The sequence below is a fragment of the Bubalus bubalis genome, chromosome 12 (assembly GCF_019923935.1).
Source record: "Bubalus bubalis isolate 160015118507 breed Murrah chromosome 12, NDDB_SH_1, whole genome shotgun sequence".
Taxonomy (NCBI): Eukaryota; Metazoa; Chordata; class Mammalia; order Artiodactyla; family Bovidae; genus Bubalus; species Bubalus bubalis.
The window spans coordinates 90,368,707-90,386,442 of record NC_059168.1 but is presented as its reverse complement, the minus strand read 5'-3'; positions in this window follow the sequence as shown (position 1 = coordinate 90,386,442).

The window sequence follows — 17,736 nt, the reverse complement described above, 5'->3', positions numbered from 1 at the left end:
AAGAAGCACAAGCTGGAATCAAGATTGCCAGGAGAAATATCAATAACCTCAGATATGCAGACGACACCACCCTTGTGGCAGAAAATGAAGAGGAACTCAAAAGCCTCTTGATGAAAGTGAAAGTGGAGAGTGAAAAAGTTGGCTTAAAGCTCAACATTCAGAAAACGAAGATCATGGCATCTGGTCCCATCACTTCATGGGAAATAGATGGGGAAACAGTGGAAACAGTGTCAGACTTTATTTTTGGGGGCTCCAAAATCACTGCAGATGGTGATTGCAGCCATGAAATTAAAAGACACTTACTCCTTGGAAAGAAAGTTATGACCAACCTAGATAGCATATTTAAAAGCAGAGACATTATTTTGCCAACAAAGTTCCATCTAGTCAAGGCTATGGTTTTTCCAGTGGTCATGTATGGATGTGAGAGTTGGACTGTGAAGAAAGGTGAGCACCGAAGAATTGATGCTTTTGAACTGTGATGTTGGAGAAGACTCTTGAGAGTCCCATGGACTGAAAGAAGATCCAACCAGTCCATCCTAAAGGAGATCAGTCCTCGGTTTTCATTGGAAGGACTGATGTTGAAGATGAAACTCCAAAATTTTGGCCACCTCATGAGAAGAGTTGACTCATTGAAAAAGACCCTAATGCTGGGAAGGACTAGGGGCAGGAGGAGAAGGGGACGACAGAAGATGAGATGGTTGGATGGCATCACCAACTTGATGGACATGGGTTTGGGTGAACTCCGGGAGTTGGTGATGGACAGGGAGGCCTGGCGTGCTGTGATTGATGGAGTCACAAGGAGTCAGACACAACTGAGCAACTGAACTGAACTGAACTGAATGCCACATTAACACCAATGTGTCTGTATTACCGATTCTTTCAATTAGTGTTCGTATCTAAAAAAGAAATTTCTCCGATATCAGAAAAAGGTTTTGCTTGCTTTATTTGAGTTCGTCAGTCAAAACACTGAGATGAATGGTGAATTTTAGGCTTTAGCCAGAAGCGTATATAGTAGAGTAGTGGGAAGAAGCCAGTTTGGTGATCCTGCAGAAGATGGACAAAGTTCAAAGATGAATCTGACAGAGCTGGACACAATGTAAGTCTATTGACTGAGGTCACAGAGAAGCACTCATGTTGCAGACCTGAGCCCCACTCACCTGTTCTCCACTTCCTCAACTCAGGGAATCTCTGGAACAACTCTGCCAGGTCTTACTCAAATGTTTCTGTTAAAATTTTTAGGAGAGGCAGAATGACTCAGCAGCCTGGGGACATGTGCACGAAAGGAAAAAAAAAATACATTTACAAATTGTTGGTATGTTAAGACATTTAAAAAAAAAAGTTGTTCAAAAATTGGCCTGATGTACTCTTATGTACTGAGGAATTAGTCCAATTTTTTAAAAAGTATGTGAATAAAGCAGCACTATTTATGGTAGCCAAGACATGGAAGCAACCTAAATGTCTTTTTACACAGGAGTGGATAAAAGAGATGTTACATATATGCAGTGGAATATTACCGAGCCATGAAAAAGAGTAAAGTAAGCCATTTACAACAACATGGATGGAACTAGAGATTGTCACACTCAGTCAGTTCAGTTCAGTTGCTCAGTTGTATCTGACTCTTTTCAACCCCATGAACCGCAGCACTCCAGGCCTCCCTGTCCATCACCAACTCCTGGAGTTCACTCAGACTCACGTCCATCGAGTTGGTGATGCCATCCAGCCATCTCATCCTCTGTCATCCCCTTCTCCTCCTGCCCCCAATCCCTCCCAGCATCAGAGTCTTTTCAATGAGTCAACTCTTCACATGAGGTGGCCAAAGTACTGGAGTTTCAGCTTTAGCATCATTCCTTCCAAAGAAATCCCAGGGCTGATCTCCTTCAGAATGGACTGCCTGGATCTCCTTACAGTCCAAGGGATTCTCAAGAGTCTTCTCCAACACCACAGTTCAAAAGCATCAATTCTTCAGCACTCAGCCTTCTTCACAGTCCAACTCTCACATCCATACATGACCACTGGAAAAACCATAGCCTTGACTAGACGGACCTTTGTTGGCAGACTGTCACACTAAGTGAAGTTAATTAGAAAGAGAACGAAAAATACCATGTGATATCACTTATCTATGTGGAATCTTAAAAAATGATACAAATGATCTTATTTATAAAACAGAAATAGACTCACAGACATAGAAAATCAGCTTATGGTTACCAAAGGGGAAGGGGAGATATAAATTAGGAGTTTGGGATTAGCAGATACAAACTACTATATATAAGAGATAAACAACAAAGACCAACTGTGTAGCGTAGGTAACTGTATTGAATATCTTGTAACAAGCTATAATAGAAAAGAATCTGAGAAAGAATATGTGTGTGTGTGTGGCAGTCACTCTACTGTATGACATAAACTAACACAATATTATATTAATTATGCTTCAATTGAAAAAAAAACACCTGAAATAAAGATAGATCATACATAGGCACAGAAGCCTCCTATCAGAGGTCTTAACTCTCTTGGCATTCACTTGAAAACATAGACACATATGTATACTGATTATATTGTATGGTTGTTCATCACTATATGGTGATTTACCACCCCATGGATTGTTGCACACCAGGCTCCTCTGTCCTCCACTATCTCCCTGAGTTTGCTCAAATTCATGTTCATTTAGTTGGTGATACTATCTATCTATCTATATATATATATATATATATATATACTTTAATACTTTAGCATAAAAAGGATTGTTTGACAAAAAAGAAAGAAAAAATTTTCCATTTTCTATGCCAGGTTATACTTTATGATCCTGTTACAAGCAGTGATCACCTTCATCTGTAAACAAATCTGGAGATGGACAAGGAAGATGATATCACTTCCAGCCTATGGATAAGGAGAGTCTACAGGAAATTATATGATCTTCCCAAGGTCAACTTCCAGCAAGAGGTAATGACAGGGGAGAAGGCTACTTTGCTCCCAGCATGCTTCTGTGACTTCTTTGTGACTCTTGGGCTCAGAATTTCAGGAGACACAGTACGGATGATTAGCGCCTGGAGCTGCTCCCTGTTTTCTAGATTTCAAGGCCTGGTTCTTTCAAACAGACTCTGCTCCCCAGTCTTCTTAATGACTGTATTTCCCAGACATTCCCTTCCAAAATGAATCAAGCTCTTTGCCTCACACAGCGGAAAATATCCTACAGTGATTCTTAGAAGAAAGCTATATCCAAAGATGTCTACCTAGTCCTTCTTTCTAACAGGCATCTCTTTGTTTCACATATGGCACTAAAATCCTGAGTGTGTCTGTGCTTCCCCAACCGGACTAGGTCTTTTCCTTTGTATTTCTAACACTCAACCCAACATCTGGTGCATTACAGGTGCACATTAAATACATGTTCAGATGAAGCAAATGGTGCAGTCTTCATTAATGATTTGAATATTATGACCCAGACAGAACTGATGCTGAGTTCAGTTCAGTTCACTCACTCAGTGGTGTCGGACTCTGCAACCCCATGGACCACAGCACGCTAGCCTTCTCTGTCCATCACCCAACTCCCAGAGCTTACTCAAACTCATGTCCATCAAGTCAGTGATTTCATCCAACCATCTCATCCTCTGTCGTCCCCTTCTCCTCCTGCCTTCAATCTTTCCCAGCATCAGGGTCTTTTCAAATGAGTCAGCTCTTCTCATCAGGTGGCAAAAGTACTGGAGTTTCAGCTTTAACATGAGTCCTTCCAATGAATATTCAGGACTGATTTCCTTTAGGATGGATTGGTTGGATCTAGTTGCATTCAAAGGGACTCTCAAGAGCCTTCTCCAACATCACAGTCCAAAAGCATCAGTTCTTCAGCACTCATCTTTCTTTATAGTTCAACTCTCACATCCATACATGACTACTGGAAAAACCATAGCTTTGACTAGACAGACTTATGTTGGTAAACTAATGTCTTTGCTTTTTAATATGCTGTCTAGGTTGGTCATAATTTTTCTTCCAAGAAGCAAGTGTCTTTTAATTTCATGGCTGCAGTCACCATCTACAGTGATTTTGGAGCCCCCAAAAATAAAGTATGCCACTGTTTCCCCATCATATTTCCCATGAAGTGATGGGACCTGATGCCATGATCTTCGTTTTCTGAATGTTGAGTTGTAAGCCAACTTTTTCACTCTTCTCTTTCACTTTCATCAACAGACTCTTTAGTTCTTCACTTTCTGCCATAAGGGTGGTGTCATCTGCATATCTGAAGTTACTGATATTTCTCCCGGCAATCTTGATTCCAGCTTGTGCTTCATCCAGTCCGGCATTTCTCATGATGTACTCTGCATATAAGTTAAATAAGGGTGACAATATACAGCCTTGACGTACTCCTTTCCTAATTTGGAACCAGTCTGTTGTTCCATGCAGATTCTAACTGTTGCTTCTTGATCTGCATACAGATTTCTCAGGAGGCAGGTCAGGTGGTCTGCTATTCCCATCTCTTTCAGAATTTCCCACAGTTTGTTATGATCCACACAGTCAAAGGCTTTGGCATAGTCCATAAAGCAGAAGTAGATGTTTCTCTGGAACCTTCTTGCTTTTTCGATGATTCAAGGGATGCTGGCAATTTGACCTCTGGTTCCTCTGCCTTTTCTAAATCTAGCTTGAACATATGGAAATTCACGGTTCAGGTACTGCTGAAGCCTGGCTTGGAGAATTTTGAGCACTATTTTGCTAGCGTGTGAGATAAGTGCAATTGTGCAGTAATTTGAGTATTCTTTGGCATTGCCTTTCTTTGGAATTGGAATGAAAACTGACCTTTTCCAGTCCTGTGGCCACTGCTGAGTTTTCCAAATTTGCTGACATATTGAGTGCAGCACTTTCACAGCATCATCTTTCAGGATTTGAAATAGCTCAACTGGCATTCCATCAACTCTACAATTTTGTTCATAGTGATACTTCCTAAGACCCACTTGAGTTCATATTCCAGGATGTCTGGCTCTAGGTGAGTGATCACACCATCGTGATTATCTGCGTCGTGAAGATCTTTTTTGTATAGTTCTTCTGTGTATTCTTGTCACCTGTTCTTAATAACTTCTGCTTCTGTTAGGTCCATACCATTTCTATCCTTTATTGAGCCCATCTTTGCATGAAATATTCCCTTAGTATCTCTAATTTTCTTGAAGAGAACTCTAGTCTTTCCCATTCCATTGTTTTCCTCTATTTCTTTGCACTGATCCCTGAGGAGGGCTTTCTTATCTCTCCTTGCTACTCTTTGGAACTCTGCATTAGAATGGGTATATCTTTCCTTTTCTCCTTTGCCTTTCACTTCTCTTCTTTTCATAGCTATTTTTAAGGCCTCCTCAGACAACCGTTTTGCCTTTTTTGCATTTCTTTTTCTTGGGAATTGTTTTGATCACTGCCTCCTGTAAAATGTCAGGAACCTCTATCTATAGTTAATCAGGCACTCTGTCTATCAGATCTAGTCCCTTAAATCTATTTCTCACTTCCACTGTATAGTCATAAAGGATTTGATTTAGGTCATACCTGATGGTCATGTATGGATATGAGAGTTGGACTGTGAAGAAAGGTGAGCACCAAAGAATTGATGTTTTTGAACTTTGGTGTTGGAGAAGACTCTTGAGAGTCCCTTGGACTGCAAGGAGATCCAACCAGCCCATCCTAAAGGAGATCAGTCCTGGATGTTCGTTGGAAGGACTGATGTTGAAGCTGACTTTGGCCACCTGTTGTGAAGAACTGACTTATTGGAAAAGCCTGATGCTGGGAGGGATTGGGGGCAGGAGGAGAAGGGGGCGACAGAGGATGAGATGGCTGGATGGCATCACCAACTCGATGGACATGAGTTTGTGTAAACTGCAGGAGTTGGTGATGGACAGGGAAGCCTGGCGTGCTGCAATTCATGGGGTCACAAAGAGTTGGACACGACTGAGAGACTGAACTGAATTGAACTGAACTGAATGGTCTAGCGGTTTTCTCCACTTGCTTCAATTTCAGTCTGAATTGGGCAATAAGGAGTTCATTATCGGAGCCACAGTCAGCTCCTGGTCTTGTTTTTGCTGACTGTATAGAGCTTTTCCATTTTTGGCTGCAAAGAATATAATCAATCTGATTTCAGTGTCGACCATCTAGTGATGCCCATGTGTAGAGTCTTCTCTTGTTTTGTTGGAAGAGGGTGTTTGCTCTGACTAGTGCGTTCTCTTGGCAGAACTCTATTAGCCTTTGCCCTGCTTCATTCTGTACTCCAAGGCCAAATTTGCCTATTACTCCAGGTGTTTCTTGACTTACTACTTTTGTCTTCCAGTCTCTTATAATTAAAAGGACATCTGTTTTGGGTGTTAGTTATAGAAGGTCTTGTTGGTCTTCATAGAACAGTCAGCTTCAGCTTCTTCAGCATTGCTGATCAGGGCACAGACTTGGATTACTGTGATGTTGAACGGTTTGCCTTGGAAACAAACAGAGATCATTCTGTTGTTTTTGAGATTGTATCCAAGTACTGCATTTCAGATTTTTCTGTTGACTGTGATGGCTACTCCATTTCTTTTAAGGGATTCTTGCCCCCAGTAGTTGATGCAATGGTCATCTGAGTTAAATTCACCCATTCCAGTCCATTTAGTTCACTAATTCCTAAAATGTTGATGTTCAGTCTCACCATCTCCTGTTTGACCACTTCCAATTTGCCGTGATTTATGGACCTAACATTCCAGGTTCCTGTGCAATATTGCTCTTTACAGCATCGGACTTTACTTCCATCACCAGTCACATCCACAACTGCGTGTTGTTTTTGCTTTGCTCCATCTCTTCATTCTTTCTGGAGTTATTTCTCCACTGATCTCCAGTAGCATATTGGGCACCTACCAACCTGGGGAGTTCCTCTTTCAGTGTCCTATCTTTTTGCCTTTTCATAGTGTTCATGGGGTTCTCAAGGCAAGAACTGAAGTGGTTTGCCATTCCCTTCTCCAGTGGACCACATTTTGTCAGAACTTCCATCATGACCCATCCATCTTGGGTGGCCCTACACAGCATGGCTCATAGTTTCATTGAGTTAGATAAGGCTGTGGTCCATGTGATCAGATTGGTTAGTTTTCTGTGATTTTGGTTTTCAGTCTGTCTGCCCTCTGAAGGAGAAGGATAAGAGAGGCAGGCTTATGGTGCTTAATAAATAGTAATTAAATACATAAATATGTGAATGAATAAAGAATATTGATACTAACAGACAATACTGAGACATAAAATGATCTGAGATGATATTTTTTGTAATGAAGTGAAAGTGAAAGTCACTCAGTTCTGTCCGACTCTGTGCTACCCCATGGACCATACAGTCCCTGAAATTTTCCATGCCAGAATACTGGAGTGGGCAGCCTTTCCCTTCTCCAGGGGCTCTTCCCAACCCAGGGATCAAACCGAGGTCTCTTGCATTGCAGGTAGATTCTTTACTAGCTGAGCCACAAGGGAAGCCCAGTTTTTGTAATATATAAGACAAATTTCTCTTTTTAGTTGTTTAATGTGGAATATGTTTCCATAGCCAAAATAACCCAGACTCTTGAACCAATACCAACAACTTTGATCAGAGTGACTTCAGCAGGAACTGCATGCTTATGCTCAGCCGTGTCCGACTCTTTTGTGACACCATGGGCCATAGCCCGCCAGGCTCCTCTGTCCATGGGATTTTCCAGGCAAGAATACTGGAGTGGGTTGCCATTTCCTTCTCCAGGGGATCTTCCCGACCCAGGTATTGAGCCAGAGTCTCCTGCATTGCCAGGCAGATTCTTTACCACTGAGCCACCAGGGAGCTCTACCCAGGTTAAGCACATCAATTAAGTAAATGAAGATTCTAAGCCATAAAATCAAAACTTCTGACTCAAAATTGTGTGTGCTACATACTCTGTGTGAAGTGTGTATGGAAACGTGCTTCTTACACCCAGAGAAACAGTGTCACTTCTAAACACTGCGGAACACACAGCAGTGAAATTTGCCATCAGGAGTTCCAATCAGTTACTAAAGAATATCGTTGTAAAGGGAATTCGTAGTCTGCTTCTCTCTTAAACAGGCAACCTGGATACCATACACTGTCTTTGGACTTAAGGCAGATCACCTCGTGTGTGTTTGGGGTTGGAGTGGAGGGATGCTTGCCTGATTCTCGTATTTCACTTCTGGAAAATATGACCAAATTTAGACTCGATTTATGTTTGTGGAGTGGGGGTTTTTATGTCGATCATGTATTTGGTCTTGAATGTGTCATATAGAACGACTAACCATTTTTGTACAAGATGTAATAGGATTCTGTCACATGGCTGTAATTAGCATTAACACAATAAACAAGCTACAGCTGAGGTGGCTGGGCAAGTAAATGCATGACCAGGAAATACTATAAATATCTTTCCTTTTATGCCACAGATCCTATTCTTCACTGCCAGGACCAAAAATACACACAGCAGTATCTCACTCCTGTTGCCGTGTATTCGACCCAAATACCATTAACTATCCCCTTGCTCTCTGTTTATAAGAAGGTAAACAGAGACCCAACACCAGTATAGACATAACAGAGCTAAGACCTGGGAAAAATAACAAAGACACAGCATAAACCATGTCATTGCTCCAAGAAGCGGAGTGAGGGAAGTGAAGGCAAAGACACGGAGCTCTTTCAAAAACTGTGGGGTTACTGCTATCAGCTCTGTAAGTTAAGATTTCCAGCCTGAATCAGATGAGTGGTTTCCGTGCTTGCTGGCTCCTTGCAACACAACGTGGGGAGGGTGGGTGGGTGTTAGGACCCCGTATTCATTGGACTTATTTCTCTCTTGTGCTGTGAGATGTCTTCTAATGGTCCACTTTCCAAGCTCAAGAAATTCCCTCCAATTGTATAGCAACCTGTAATACATGAGGTTGTGTAGATCTTTACAATTTGCAAGGGTCCCTGGGGAGTCTTGTTTCATGAAACAGGAAGAAATCTGCCCAGAAAAGTCATTCCTGGAAGCTGAAGTATCTGTAGGAAAACTGTTGGAAAAACACACGAATTAACAGAATAAAAGCACGTGTCTGAATAAGGTGTTCTTTGGGCCACCCCCTGTGCATTCACGCAAGAGGGGGGAAAAACCAAAGAACTGAGAGAGTGAATTTGCTAACATGTTGATACAATATTGACAACACCCAGATGCATGGACGGGGAAATAACAGACAAGTTCAGGGTGAAGAATATCATGGGAAAGAACACCAGGGGCAGTGGCCCGGACCTTGAGCAGGGTCACCCAGTGAGTCAGAAACAGAACAAAGATCTGGAGAAGCGGGTTCATGTTGTTCTTGGTTTTTCTTTCTCTGGCCGCCCTCTCAAAGCCACTGTGACCTCTGGACTTCCCTCCTCAGTTGTCCGTTTGTTCTTTCTAAGGGAGCATATGGAACCCCGCTCTGCGGGCACCTTGTTAACCACTTGAAGGGGGCTTGAGGCCACATGGGAAAGCCTTCTCCTTCAGCCACAGTATTGCTTTTGTTATTCCACCTGTAACACACAGCATGATGGTGACATCTTTCAACTAAAATGTGCAGCAATATTCTTATATTTGTCAGCATTTCCCGTCTACAAAGTACACTTGGGAAACTGGGTAGAAGAAGGTCCCTGTTCAGCAGCGTCTCATCTTCCGGCTGCCTGGGTGTGGTCATGAGACCTCTGCCCTTACAGAACCACTGTCCCAGGAAGATTGGGGTGTAAATGTGATCGATGCGGTCGTGAAAGTGTGCCCGAGGAGCTGCAGGGCTGGCGACGATGAGGGATACACTTACCCTGGCTCACCCGGCACTCTGTACCTCGCTGATGCTTCCTTCCTGCCGTCCTCCAAAGGAAGAATGAGAATCATTGCCTTTGCAAAAGTTTACAGTTCCAAACAGACTTGAGTGAATTACTAGAAACTCAGTAAAGGGTGAATGTCTTTCAATGGAACATGTTAGAGAAGTGAGTTCTGTGTTTTTTCTGTTCCCTTTCTCTCTTAGTTTCCTGGTTGCTGTTGTCGTTTAGTCACTAAGTCGTGTTGGACTCTTTGTGACCCCTCTATCCATGGGATTCTCCAGGCAAGAATACTGGAGTGGGTTGCCATTTCCTTCTCCAGGGTATCTTCCCAAACCAAAGATTGAATCTGCATCCCCTGTGTCTTCTGTGTTGGCATGTGGATTCTTTACCATTGAGCCACCAGGGAAGCCAAGTTTCCTGGGGTTGCCCTAAGAAAACACCACACATACAGAGTGGCTGGAAGCCGTGGACCTGTGTGGATGTCCAGTTCCAGGGGCCTGAAATTTGAGATCTGAAATCAAGGTGTGGGCAGGGTGGATTTCTTCTGAAAGTCAAGATTGGTAGTCTGTTCCAACATCTCTCTTTGGCTTGGGAATGGTGTTATTCTCCCTGTGTCTTCACCTTATCTTCCCCCTGTGCGTGTCTGTGTTCAAGCTCCCTCATTTCTCTACAAGCACCAGTCACGCTGGGTTGTTGTTGCTGTTCAGTCACAGACATGAACAGCATGTCTGAGTGAGTTCAGTCTCATCAATCATGTCTGACTCTTTGCCACCCCATGAACTGCAGCACGCCAAGCTTCCCTGTCCTTCACTATCTCCTGGAGTTTGCTCAAACTCATGTTCTTTGAGTTGATGCAATCCAAATGTCTCATCCTCTGTTGCCCCCTTCCTCCCCTGCCCTCAATCTTTCTTAGCATCAGGGTCTTTTCCAGTGGGTCAGCCCTTCCCATCAATTGGCCAAAGTATTAGAGCTTCAGCATCAGTACTTCCAATGAATATTCAGGGTTGATTTCCTTTAAGATTGACTGGTTTGATCTCTTTCTGTCCAAGGGACTCTCAAGAGTCTCCTCCAACACCATAGTTCAAAAACATCAATTCGTTGGTGCTCAGCCTTCTTTATGGTTCAACTCTCATATCCATACCTAACTACTGGAAAAACCATAGCTTTGATTCTACAGACCTTTGTGGGCAAAGTGATGTCTCTGCTTTTTAATATGCTGTCTAGGTTTATCATAGATTTCCTTTCAAAGAGCAAGCATCTTTTAATTTCGTGGCTGTAGTCACTGTCCACAGCTGAGGCCTATCCTAATGGCCGAATTTTAACTTGATCAAATGCAAACACCCTTTCTCCAGATACAGTCACACTCTGAGGTCCTGAGGGTTAGGACTTCAGCATATGAGTTTGGGGACCACAACTGATCTCCTAACAGTCAATTCTCTAGCCATTAAAAATGTCATTAAAAATTTCACATGTGAAATACATTCACTCAGTCCCAACACCCTTTCCCCACCAAATCTTTGTCCATTCCTTCATTAACTCTAAGCCCCAAATCTCTACTCAGTATCATGTAAATTGGTGACTCAATAGACATGACTTTGAGCAAACTCCAGGAGATGGTGAAGGATAGGGAAGCCTGGTGTGCTGTAGTCCATGGGGTTGCAAAGAGTCAGACATGACTTAGTGACTGAAAAACAACAACAACAAATCAGGTATGAAGGAGATTGTATTTCTGATTCATCCTGATGCAAATCCTTTTCCAGCTGTGAACCTGGGAAACCAGACAAGTGATCTGCTTAGCAAACACAGAGATGGAATGGGCATGGAGTAGACACTCTCATTCCAAAAAAGGAGAAGCCAGAAGAAAAATAGGGATAACAGGCCCAACTTAGCCAAAATTCCAGCATGCACAGTCCCATTCAGTTCTAAGGTTTGAGAAGGATCCTCTTTGCCCTGATGATTTGTCCTCAGCCAACCCTGCAGATTTTACCATCCTTCAGGGACTGTGTCTGGGAGCAGAAGCTGGCCATCATCATGCCTGACATCCCCAGCTTGGGAGGGAATTCAGGAGAAACCGAGGCCATAGCTACTTGGGGTCTCCCAGTGTCTGGCTGGCTTCCCAGGTGGCACTAGTCATAAAGAACCTGCCTTCCAATGAAGGAGACATAAGAGACACAGATTGGATCCCTGACTCAGGAAGATCCCCTGGAGAAGGGCAAGGCAACCCACTCCAAATTCTTGCCTGGAGAATCCCAAGGACAGAGGAGCCTGGCAGGCTGTAGTTCATAGGGTCACAAAGGTCGGACACAACTGAAATGACTTTAATACAACATACCCAGTGTCTGGGGGTGTGGGGGTGAGCCCTCTGGATGCATCTATGAGTCAGAGGAGGTGGAAGAAGGAGGATGGCTGGGGCTTCCCTGAAAGGACCGGCTCAGAGAGGGCTGTGCTCATGGTTGAGAGTGATGGAACTTTCTCCAGCGGAGAACAGTGGCGAAGGGATGCCAGAGATTGGGGGATGACATCGCACAACAGAGAATGCTGCCAGGCTGCCAGGAAGAGGATGTGGTCTCTGCAAAGAGTCCTGAGGACCAGACCGTGGAGCAGGCGAAAGGAGCATCACCGAGATTGAAGGAGAGGCACCCAAGTGTTAGCCCTGGGTATCGGCAGGTGACTTTGATCTCTTTATCTGCTTTTCTATAATTCCACATTCCTACACCTTGAAGATATGGTGTGTTTGCTTCCAGACCATCAGAATAAAGCAAATATTGCAAAGTCACACACATTTTGAGGCTTCCCTGGTGGCTCAGATGGTAAAGAATCTGCCTGCAATGCGGGAGACCTGGGTTCAATCCCTAGGTCAGGAAGATCCCCTGGAGAAGGAACTGGAAACCCACTTCCAGTATTCTTGCCTGGAGAATTTCATGGACAGAGGAGACTGGCGGGCTATAGTCCATGGGGTCGCAAAGAGCTGGACATGACTGGGCGAGTTAACACCTTCACTTCACTTTCAGTGCATATAATAGTTATCTTTATAGGTTATTGCAGAATATTGTGTAGAGTTCCCTGTGCTATACAGTAGGTCCTTGTGGATTATCTATTATGTATATAGTAGTGAGTATGTGTTAATCCTAAATTGCTAATTTATCCTCCGCCTCACATCTCCCCGTTGGTAACCTACACGGGAAAGAATATGAAAAATAGGGCTTTCCTGGTGGCTCAATGGTAAAGAATCCACCCGCCAGTGTAGGAGACACAGGTTCAATCCCTGGGCTGGGAAGATCCTACATGCTGTGCAGCAGCTAAGCCAGTGCACCACAGGTCTGGAAGAATGCGCTCAGAGCCTGGGAGCCTCAAATGCTTAGCCCATGTGAGCCAACTACTGAAGCCTGCACACCCTGGAGCCCATGCTCTGCAACAAGAGAAGCCACAGCAATGAGAAGCCCGAGCAGCACAATTAGGGAGTAGCCGCTGCTCGCTGAAAGTAGAGAAAATCCCATGCAGCAACGAAGACCCAGCCTGCCAAAAATAAATTGTAAAAGAAAAGAATCTGCAAAAGAATGAATATATATATGTATAACTGAATGACTTTGCTGTGTCCCTGAAACTAACACAACTTTATAAATCCACTATAAACCAATTAAAAAAATTAAATTAAAAAATTTTTTAAATTACACACTTTTCATTGCTATGTTTTTCCCTTTTTATGTGTAGCTATATGTAAGTTTACATGTATACATGAATGTATTTATACTGATAGTTTTCCATGTCAATAAATACATATCTATACTATCTTTATTGGTTGTATAGTATCTCCATGATATGTATATACCATAGTTTTTTTTAAACAAAATCAAGAAATAATTGATTTTAAAAGCTATGTTTACACTATACTGTAGTATATTAAGTGTGCAATAACATTATGTCTAAAAAAAAGTGCTGTTCATTGTTCAGTCGCTCAGTCATGTCTGACTCTTTTGCACCCCAAGGACTGCAGCACGCCAGGCTTCCCTGTCCATCACCAACTCTTGGAGCTTGCTCAAACTCATGTCCATTGAGTCAGTGATGCCATCCAACCATCCCATCCTCTGTTTTCTCCTTCTCCTCCCACCTCACATCAGGTGTCCAAAGTATTGGAGCTTCAGCTTCAGTGTCAGTCCTTCCAATGAATATTCAGGATTGATTTCCTTTAGGATTGACTGGTTTGATCTCCTTGCTGTCCAAGGGACTCTCAAGAGTCTTCTTTAGCACTACAATTCAAAAGCATCAAGTCTTCGATGCTCAGTCTTCTTTATGTGCAGACCTTAATTGAAAAATAATGCTGCTGGGAAAATGGCACTGATAGACGAGCTCCATGCAGGATTGCTACAAACCTTCAGTTTGTGAAAAACACAGTTAATCTGTGAAGTGCAATAAAAAAAGGATAGGCCTGTGTGCATTACCTTTAAATGGAAGAAGGAAAAACAATAAATACCATAAAGTACTGGAGTCACAATGAAGTGAGCATATTTAAAATACAATGAGTCTGCAAGTATCAGAAACGTGATTTAAGAGAATAAAACCCAAATAATGCCCCCTGGTTTACAAATTCTGTGAGAATGATGAGCTTAGTCATATATAAACTATTAAGTGGTAAGAAGCAGGCAGGAAGTCATCTGGTCTGACTTGTCCCGTGCCCGAGGAACCAATATCCTGGGTGCTGCCAACCGGCCTGGAGGTCACACAGGTCATCACTGCCAGCGATGGAGGCAGCTCCCCCTGATCTGGGATGCAGCCCCTCTGCTCGGCCCCCGCAGGTGTCTCTCCAAGGGAAGGGGACACGCAAGTCCTCTCACTGCCCATCCTCCACCACCCCTGCCAGGAAACACCCTCTATTCCGCTTCTGCAGCAGACAGCTCCTGTGATGAGGAGCACAGGCAGGTGGGCTCCTGAACACACTTTTCAAGGAGAGGGACTGAAGCCATCCCCTCCACTCCAGTTGTCTCACTCCATTTCTTGTCTGTGCTATGACTATGGAAAATGTGTACTGCCTGCAGCTCTGCCTATACCGTGTGTGTGTTAGTCGCTCAGTCGTGTCTGACTCTTTGCAATCCCAGGAATTGTAGCTCACCAGGCTCCTCTGTCCGTGGAATTTTCCAGGCAAGAATACTGGAGTGGGTTGCTATTCCTTTCTCCAGGGGATCTTCCCAACCCAGAAACTGAACCCACGTCTCCTGCCACTGCAGGCAGATTCTTTATCATCTGAGCCACCAGGGAAGCCTGCCTATACCATGGAGGTCTCACCAACACTATGAACATTTCAAGGCCAAAGAAAAGAATCACAGCTATAGCAAAGGAAAAAAGATGAGAGAGAAAATGAGAGAGAGACTGTGAGAGAGACAGAAAGCGTGCAGCAGAGCCTGGAGAGACGATGAGACAGAGAGAGCAATCTATTCAGCGAGGGCCAGAAAAGAAAACAGCCATAGACGCCCGAGTTCAGGAGTCAATTAAGGAAAAGATTTAGCTGATTACGGGGCTCGTGGAGGGAGGGAGATGCCGTGCAGGCCACAGCTAAGTTGCCTAGTCAGAGAGAGTCATGCTGGACTTCACCTCATCACATCCAGACCGGAGAACAGAGGTGTGGCATCTGACACGACTGATGATCTCCCCTTCCCGGTCGGCCCCTGCAGGCATCTCCCTCCACAGCCGCACCGGCAGCATCCTGGAAATGGACAGGATGCTCACCTGCAAGACAGCCACTGGCTCTGTCCCTTCCCCCGGGGAGACATCTCCAAAATTAATGACACAGCATAGCTCTGGACACGGATGTTTTCTCTAAGACGAGATTAAGGCACATCACCCAAGGCAGTAGTCATGTGTAAAGAAATCAGATTGGAAGAATTTTAAAACTGTCCTTTCAAAATTATCCATCCATTGTATTTTTTTTTTTTACACTTTATTTTACGCTCTTATAAACATGCGCACATACAACCATATACATCATCTTCCTGAGGATGAAAGACAAGGATGCTGATACAAAAGGGAGTGGAGTCAGTCTAGGAGAGTAGCAGAGGGCAGACAGTGGTCCTTTCTCCTCTCCTTTCAGACCCCAACTCCAGGCAGGCACTCAGGCGTGTGTGCAGTGCTTCTATCTCTCTCTTTTGTTCAGAGCATAAAGGATCAGCATAATGTGCAGAAGCCGTCTTCCTGCCCTCTCCCCACCTCTGTGTTTCCCTTCCTGGAGCTCTGTGTCTGCAGCTGGAGAAGGCCTGCCACTGAGAGCAGTCAGCGTCACAGGGCAGTTCTGCTGACACTAAAAACACGTGCTTTTAGGAAACAGTTATTCACCTTCTTTATAAAATCCCTGGGGTACCCAGTTGAATGCCTTTTCCAGAGCAGGTTCTCGAAAAAGAAAGAAAAACAGTTGGATTAATATACTTTAAATGAAAATACAGTTTGTTTAAATTGCGAAAGAAATCAAGTTCTAGCAAATGTCTGGTTAATAGGACCCATGCGAACATGTGAAAATGCTTTATCTGGAACCACAAACATCCCTCCTGTAGTTAGCATCACTTGTATTTGTGCAGAGTGTGGGTGTGCCGAGTTGCGGTGTAAAAAGTATTTTGTACAGCAGGTCCTTGTCCAGATGTGTCTGGAAGCCCTGCCCTGTGCTGACCACCCTAGCACTTCTCTGTGATCATGTTAACTGTGAAACAGATGAAGCTGGAGAGGCAGAGGAGAAGACACTTACATGCCTTAGACAAATCGCAGAGGGGAGGGGACTTCGCTCAAGGGTGAAGGCTTTCCTGCACATGAAGTTGGGAAAGTCCTGTGTCCAAGTTTTGTGCCAGAAGTAACAGCCTGGCTGCAGTGCAGGAACGGAGGGGCTGGGGGTTTGGAGTCTGTGATAAAGTTCCACTGGAGTATGGAGGAGAGCCTACACATGCACAGTGATGGGAGAAATGCACACGATGGAATGGATTCAGAAGAGATTGAGAGCGAAAACCGAGCTTACTGGTGTATGTGAACACATATGAAAACTCATCCACTCAGTGGACATTTATAGAATAATATGCCAGGAACTCTTTCAGACATTGGAGCATAAAATATTAGAATAATAACCATAATAACACTACAGGCACAGGCTCCGTTCTAGACTCTTGTGTTCAGTAATCACAACACTTCTGTAAGGTGGCTACTATTATCCCGTTTTATAAATGAGGAAACTGAAGTCCCGGAGGGGTGAAGTAACTTAGTTAAAGACCACTCTCAAGTGAATGAGAAGACAAGCCACAGACTTGGGGGAAATGTCTGCAAAAGACACATGTGAAAAACAATTGCTGTCTGAGACATACAAAGCACTCTTAAAAGTCAACAATAAGAAAATGAACAACCTGATTCAAAAATGAGCATGAGACCTGAACGGACACCTTATCGGAGAAGACATCCTGATGCCAATTAAGCATATGAAAAATTGCTCCATATCATATGTCATCAGTTCAGTCAGTTCAGTCGCTCAGTCGTGTCTGACTTCTTGCAACCCCATAGACTGCAGCACGCCAGGCTTCCCTGTCCATCACCCATTCCCGGAGTTTGCTCAAACTCATGTCCATTGAGTCGGTGATGCCATCCAACTATCTCATCCTCTGTCATCCCCTTCTCCATCTGCTTTCAATCTTGATCAGCATCAGGGTCTTTTCCAATGAGTCAGCTCTTAACATCATGTGGCCAAAGTATTGTAGTTTCAACTTCAGCATCAGTCCTTCCAATGAACACTCAGGACTGATTTCCTTTAGGATTGACTGATTTGATCTCCTTGTAGTCCAAGGGATTCTCAAGAGTCTTCTCCAACTCCACAGTTCAAAAACATCAGTTCTTAGGTGCTAAGCTTTCTTTATGGTCCAACTCTCACATCCATACATGACTACTGGAAAAAACCATAGCTTTGACTAGATGGACCTTTGTTGGCAAAGTAATGTCTCTGCTTTTTAATATGCTATTTA